An 8,316-nucleotide genomic window follows, 5' to 3' on the forward strand; every position below is an offset into this window, starting at 1 on the left:
TTGTAATGATGGTGGTGGTTGTGATGATTGTGATGATGGTGATGATTGTAATGATGGTGGTGGTGGTGATGGTGGTGGTGATGATGATGGTGGTGGTGGTGGTGGTAATGATGGTGGTGGTGGTGGTGGTGATGATGATGATGATGATGATGGTGGTGGTGGTGATGATGGTGGTGGTGGTGGTGATGATGGTGGTGGTGGTGGTGATGATGATGGTGGTGGTGGTGGTGGTGGTGATTGGTGGTGGTGGTGGTGGTGATGATGATGGTGGTGATGGTGATGGTGGTGGTGGTGATGATGATGGTGGTGGTGGTGGTGGTGGTGATGATGATGATGGTGGTGGTGGTGGTGGTGATGATGATGGTGGTGGTGGTGGTGGTGATGATGATGGTGGTGGTGGTGGTTGTGATGATGGTGATGATGGTGGTTGTGATGATGATGATGGTGGTAGTTGTGGTGATGATGATGGTGGTGGTGGTGGTGGTTGTGATGATGGTGATGATGGTGGTTGTGATGATGATGTTGATGGTGGTAGTGGTGGTGATGATGATGGTGGTGGTGGCGGTGGTTGTGGTGGTGATGATGATGATGGTGATGATTGTAATGATGGTGGTGGTTGTGATGATTGTGGTGATGATGGTGATGATTGTAATGATGGTGGTGGTTGTGAAGATTGTGATGGTGGTGGTGGTTGTGATGATGATGATGATGGTGGTGGTGGTGGTGGCGGTGTGTGTGTCACTGTGTGTGGGTCACCGTGTGTGTCACTGTGTGTGTGTATGTCACTGTGTGTGTGTGTCACTGTGTGTGTGTCACTGTGTGTGTCACCATGTGTGTGTATGTGTCACCATGTGTGTGTGTGTATGTCACTGTGTGTGTCACTGTGTGTGTGTCACTGTGTGTGTGTGTGTCACCGTGTGTATGTCACCTTGTGTGTGTATGTCACCTTGTGTGTGTGTGTCACCGTGTATGTGTGTGTCACTGTGTGTCACTGTGTGTGTGTCACCATGTGTGTGTGTATGTCACTGTGTGTGTCACTGTGTGTGTGTCACTGTGTGTGTGTGTGTGTCACTGTGTGTGTCACTGTGTGTGTCACTGTGTGTGTCACTGTGTGTGTCACTGTGTATGTGTCACTGTGTGCGTGTGTGTCACTGTGTGTGTCACTGTGTGTGTGTCACTGTGTGTGTGTCACCGTGTGTATGTCACCGTGTGTGTGTGTGTGTCACTGTTTGTGTCACTGTGTGTGTGTCACTGTGTGTGTCACTGCGTGTGTCACTGTGTGTGTGTCACTGTGTGTGTGTGTGTCACTGTATGTGTCACTGTGTGTGTCACTGTGTGTGTGTGTCACTGTGTGTGTCACTGTGTGTGTCACTGTGTGTGTGTGTGTGTCACTGTGTGTGTCACTGTGTGTGTCACTGTGTGTGTGTGTCACCGTGTGTATGTCACCGTGTGTGTGTGTGTGTCACCGTGTGTATGTCACCGTGTGTGTGTGTGTGTCACTGTGTGTGTGTCACTGTGTGTGTCACTGTTTGTGTCACTGTGTGTATCACTGTGTGTGTGTCACTGTGTGTGTCACTGTGTGTGTGTCACTGTGTGTGTCACTGTGTGTGTCACTGTGTGTGTGTCACTGTGTGTGTGTGTCACCGTGTGTATGTCACCGTGTGTGTGTGTCACTGTTTGTGTCACCGTGTGTGTCACTGTGTGTGTGTCACTGTGTGTGTCACTGTGTATGTGTCACTGTGTGTGTGTGTGTCACTGTGTGTGTCACTGTGTGTGTCACTGTGTGTGTGTGTCACCGTGTGTATGTCACCGTGTGTGTGTGTGTGTGTCACTGTTTGTGTCACTGTGTGTGTCACTGTGTGTTTGTCACTGTGTGTGTCACTGTGTGTGTCACTGTGTGTGTCACTGTGTGTCACTGTGTGTGTGTCACTGTGTGTGTGTCACTGTGTGTGTCACTGTGTGTGTCACTGTGTGTCACTGTGTGTGTCACTGTGTGTATCACTGTGCGTGTGTCACTGTGTGTGTCACTGTGTGTGTCACTGTGTGTGTGTCTGTGTGTGTGTCACTGTGTATCACTGTGCGTGTGTCACTGTGTGTGTCACTGTGTGTGTCACTGTTTGTGTCACTGTGTGTATCACTGTGCGTGTGTCACTGTGTGTGTCACTGTGTGTGTCACTGTGTGTGTGTCTGTGTGTGTCACTGTGTGTGTCACTGTGTGTGTCACTGTGTGTGTGTCTGTGTGTGTCACTGTGTGTAGGTTTGCATTCCAGTACAACCCATCCCTACAGCCGCGTGCCCTCGTCGTGTTTGGCTGCATCAGCAAGCGAGCGACCAGCTCTCACATCCGCCAGATCCTGCACATCCAGAGCAAGGTGCTGACACACACAGACACACAGTGACACACACACAGACAGTGACACACACACAGACACACACACACAGTGACACACACAGTGACACACACACACACACAGTGACACACACACGCACACACACGGTGACACACGCATACACACACGGTGACACACGCACACACACACCTACACACACACACAGACACACACACAGACACACACACACACAGACACAAACAGACACACACACAGACACACACACAGTGACACACACACAGACACACACACACACAGATACACACACACACACAGTGACACACACACGCACACACACGGTGACACACGCATACACACACGGTGACACACGCACACACACACCTACACACACACACAGACACACACACAGACACACACACACACAGACACACACAGACACACACACAGACACACACACAGTGACACACACACAGACACACACACACACAGATACACACACACACACAGACACACAGTGACACACACACACAGTGACACAGACACACACACAGACACACACACACACGGAGAGACACACACGGGGAGACACGCACACACACACACAGACACACACACAGACACACACGCATACACACACGGGGAGACACACGCACACACAGACACAAACAGTGACACACACACACAGACACACACACACAGTGACACACACACACACAGACACGCACACACATGCACACACGCGGACACACACGCACACACGCACGGTGACACACACACGGTGATTCACACACACACGGGGAGACACACGCACACACGGTGACACACACACACGGGGAGACACACGCACACACGGTGACACACACACGGTGATTCACACGCACACACACGGGGAGACACACGCACACACGGTGACACACACACATAAATGGCGAGGCACACGCACACACACGGGGAGGCACACGCACACACGGTGACACACACACACACGGTGACACACACACACACACACGGTGACACGCACACACACGGGGAGACACACACACACATGGTGACATACACACACACGGGGAGGCACACACACACACACGGGGAGGCACACGCACACACACGGGGAGACACACGCACACACGGTGACACACACACACACGGGGAGACACGCACACACACGGTGACATACATGGGGAGAGAAACATGTATACGTGTGTGTGCGTGTAGGTGTGTGTGTGCGTGTGTCACCGTGTGTGTATGCGTGTGTCACCGTGTGTGTGTCACTGTGTGTGTGTCACTGTGTGTGTGTGTGTGTCACTGTGTGTGTCACTGTGTGTGTGTGTATCACTGTGTGTGTCACTGTGTCACTGTGTGTCACTGTGTGTGTGTGTCACTGTGTCACTGTGTGTGTGTATCATTGTGTGTGTCACTGTGTATGTGTGTGTCACTGTGTGTGTCACTGTGTGTGTGTGTATCACTGTGTGTGTGTCACTGTGTCACTGTGTGTCACTGTGTGTCACTGTGTGTGTGTGTCACTGTGTGTGTCACTGTGTGTCACTGCGTGTGTGTGTGTCACTGTGTGTGTGTGTCACTGTGTCACTGTGTGTGTGTGTCACTGTGTGTGTCACTGTGTGTCACTGTGTGTGTGTGTGTCACTGTGTGTGTGTGTCACTGTGTGTGTATCACTGTGTGTGTCACTGTGTATGTGTGTGTCACTGTGTGTCACTGTGTGTGTGTGTCACTGTGTGTGTCACTGTGTGTGTCTGTCACTGTGTGTGTGTCACTGTGCGTGTGTCACTGTGTGTGTGTGTCACTGTATGTCACTGTGTGTCACTGTGTGTGTATGTCACTGTGTGTCACTGTGTGTGTCATTGTGTGTGTCACTGTGTGTGTCACTGTGTGTGTCACTGTGTGTGTGTGTCACTGTGTGTGTCACTGTGTGTGTGTGTGTCACTGTGTGTGTCACTGTGTGTGTCACTGTGTGTGTGTCACTGTGTGTGCCACTGTGTGTGTCACTGTGTGTCACTGTGTGTGTCACTGTGTGTGTCACTGTGTGTGTGTGTCACTGTGTGTGTGTGTCACTGTGTGTGTGTCACTGTGTGTGTCACTGTGTGTGTCACTGTGTGTGTGTGTCACTGTGTGTGTGTGTCACTGTGTGTGTGTCACTGTGTGTCACTGTGTGTCACTGTGTGTGTGTCACTGTGTGTGTGTCACTGTGTGTGTCACTGTGTGTGTATGTCACTGTGTGTGTGTGTGTCACTGTGTGTGTGTCACTGTGTGTCACTGTGTGTCACTGTGTGTCACTGTGTGTGTGTCACTGTGTGTGTGTGTCACTGTGTGTGTATCACTGTGTGTGTCACTGTGTGTGTGTCACTGTGTGTGTCACTGTGTGCAGGGTCTAGAGAGTTCGCTGAAGGGGCCTGACAGCTACAACAGCCTCGTTCTCATCGAGGCCACCGTCATCGCGCTGATGCGGCTACAGCCGCTACTGGCTCGTGTGAGTAGCACACACACACACACCTACACACACCTACACACACACCTACACACACACACACCTACACACACACACACACACACCTACACACACACACCTACACACACACACACCTACACACACACACACACACACCTACACACACCTACACACACACCTACACACACACACACCTACACACACACACACACACACCTACACACACACACCTACACACACACACACCTACACACACACCGTCATCGCGCTGATGCGGCTACAGCCGCTACTGGCTCGTGTGAGTAGCACACACACACACCTACACACACCTACACACACACCTACACACACACACACCTACACACACACACACCTACACACACACCGTCATCGCGCTGATGCGGCTACAGTCGCTACTGGCTCGTGTGAGTAGCACACACACACACACCTACACACACACCTACACACACACCTACACACACACCTACACACACACACACCTACACACACACCTACACACACACACACCTACACACACACACACCTACACACACCTACACACACACACACACCTACACACACACCTACACACACACCTACACACACACACACCTACACACACACACCTACACACACACACCTACACACACACACACCTACACACACACACACCTACACACACACACACCTACACACACACACCTACACACACACACCTACACACACACACCTACACACACACATACACACACACACCTACACACACACACCTACACACACACCTACACACACACCTACACACCTACACACACACACACACATACACACACACACACCTACACACCTACACACACCTACACACCTACACACACACACCTCTACACACACACACCTACACACACACACCTACACACACACACCTACACACACACACACACACCTACACACACACACACACCTACACACACACACACACACCTACACACACACCTACACACACACACCTACACACACACACACCTACACACACACACCTACACACACCTACACACACACACCTACACACACACACACACCTACACACCTACACACACACACACCTACACACACACACACCTACACACACACACACACCGTCATCGCGCTGATGCGGCTGCAGCCGCTACTGGCTCGTGTGAGTAGCACACACACATCTACACACACACACACACACCTACACACACACCTACACACACACACCTACACACACACACCTACACACACACACCTACACACACACACCTACACACACACCTACACACACACACACACACCTACACACACACTTACACACACACACACCTACACACACACACAGACACACACGCACCTACACACACACACCTACACACACACACACACCTACACACACACACCTACATACACCTACACACACACACACACCTACATACACCTACACACACACACACCTACACACACACACCTACACACACACACCTACACACACCCACCTACACACACACACCTACACACACACACACACCTACACACACACCTACACACACACACACACCTACACACACACACCTACACACACACACCTACACACACACACCTACACACACACCTACACACACACACACACCTACACACACACTTACACACACACACACCTACACACACACACAGACACACACGCACCTACACACACACACCTACACACACACACACACCTACACACACACACCTACATACACCTACACACACACACACACCTACATACACCTACACACACACACACCTACACACACACACCTACACACACACACCTACACACACCCACCTACACACACACACCTACACACACACACACACCTACACACACACACACACACCTACACACACACACCTACACACACACCTACACACACACCTACACACACACACACACACCTACACACACACCTACACACACCTACACCTACACACCTACACACACCTACACACACACACACCTACACACACATACACCTACACACACACACCTACACACACACACACACCTACACCTACACACACACACCTACACACACACACATACACCTACACACACACACCTACACACATGGTGGTGGTTGTGATGGTGGTGGTTGTGGTAATGGTGGTTGTGATGGTGGTTGTGATGGTTGTGGTGATGGTTGTGGTGATTGTTGTGGTGATGGTGGTTGTGATGGTGGTGCTTGTGATGGTCATGGTGGTGGTGATGGTTGTGGTGATTGTTGTGGTGATGGTTGTGGTGATTGTTGTGGTGATGGTGATTGTGGTTGTGATGGTGGTTGTGGTTGTGGTGATTGTTGTGGTGATGGTGGTTGTGGTTGTGATGGTGGTGGTTGTGGTGGTGGTGGTGGTGGTGGTGATGGTCATGGTGGTGGTGGTGATGGTCATGGTGGTGGTGATGGTCATGGTGATGGTGGTGGTGGTGATGGTGGTGGTGGTGATGGTGGTTGTGGTTGTGATGGTGGTGGTGATGATTGTGGTGATGGTCGTTGTGATGCTGGTGATTGTTGTGGTGGTGATGGTGATGGTGGTCATGGTGATGGTTGTGGTAATGGTTGTGGTGATTGTTGTGGTGATGGTGATGGTGATGGTGGTCATGGTGGTGGTGGTGGTTGTGGTGACCCCAGGACTCGCCGATGCACCGGGCGCTGTTCTGGGTGGCGGTGGCGGTTCTTCAGCTAGATGAAGCCTCCCTCTACTCAGCGGGGACAGGCCTCTTAGAGCAGAACCTGCACACACTAGACTCGTTCTGTGTGTTCAACCACAGGGTGACTCACTCACTCACTCAGTCACTCACTCACTCAGTCACTCGCTCGCTCGCTCAGTCACTCGCTCAGTCACTCACTCAGTCACTCACTCACTCAGTCACAGACTCTACTCAGCGGGGACAGGCCTCTTAGAGCAGAACCTGCACACACTAGACTCGTTCTGTGTGTTCAACCACAGGGTGAGTCACTCACTCACTCAGTCACTCACTCACTCACTCAGTCACTCGCTCGCTCGCTCAGTCACTCGCTCAGTCACTCACTCAGTCACTCACTCACTCAGTCACAGACTCTACTCAGCGGGGACAGGCCTCTTAGAGCAGAACCTGCACACACTAGACTCGTTCTGTGTGTTCAACCACAGGGTGACTCACTCACTCACTCAGTCACTCACTCACTCAGTCACTCGCTCGCTCGCTCAGTCACTCGCTCAGTCACTCACTCAGTCACTCACTCACTCAGTCACAGACTCTACTCAGCGGGGACAGGCCTCTTAGAGCAGAACCTGCACACACTAGACTCGTTCTGTGTGTTCAACCACAGGGTGAGTCACTCACTCACTCAGTCACTCACTCACTCACTCAGTCACTCGCTCGCTCGCTCAGTCACTCGCTCAGTCACTCACTCAGTCACTCACTCACTCAGTCACAGAATCTACTCAGCAGGAACAGGCCTCTTA

The 8,316-nt window shown here is 51.6% G+C and overlaps 1 long non-coding RNA gene across 1 annotated transcript in view; it reads left to right on the plus strand.

Moving 5' to 3' along the window:
* The window catches only part of LOC144739370 (uncharacterized), an 8,308-nt gene extending 651 nt beyond the window's left edge, over window positions 1-7,657 (plus strand). The window contains exons 2-4 of the long non-coding RNA XR_013589418.1: window positions 2,258-2,372; window positions 4,735-4,836; window positions 7,500-7,657. This is a non-coding gene — a long non-coding RNA (uncharacterized LOC144739370). The remainder of the gene's footprint in view (window positions 1-2,257; window positions 2,373-4,734; window positions 4,837-7,499) is intronic.
* Window positions 7,658-8,316: the final 659 nt, after the last annotated feature.

The sequence above is a fragment of the Lampetra planeri genome, unplaced genomic scaffold (genome assembly GCF_965212315.1).
Source record: "Lampetra planeri unplaced genomic scaffold, kcLamPlan1.2.h2 scaffold_1450, whole genome shotgun sequence".
NCBI lineage: Eukaryota > Metazoa > Chordata > Hyperoartia > Petromyzontiformes > Petromyzontidae > Lampetra > Lampetra planeri.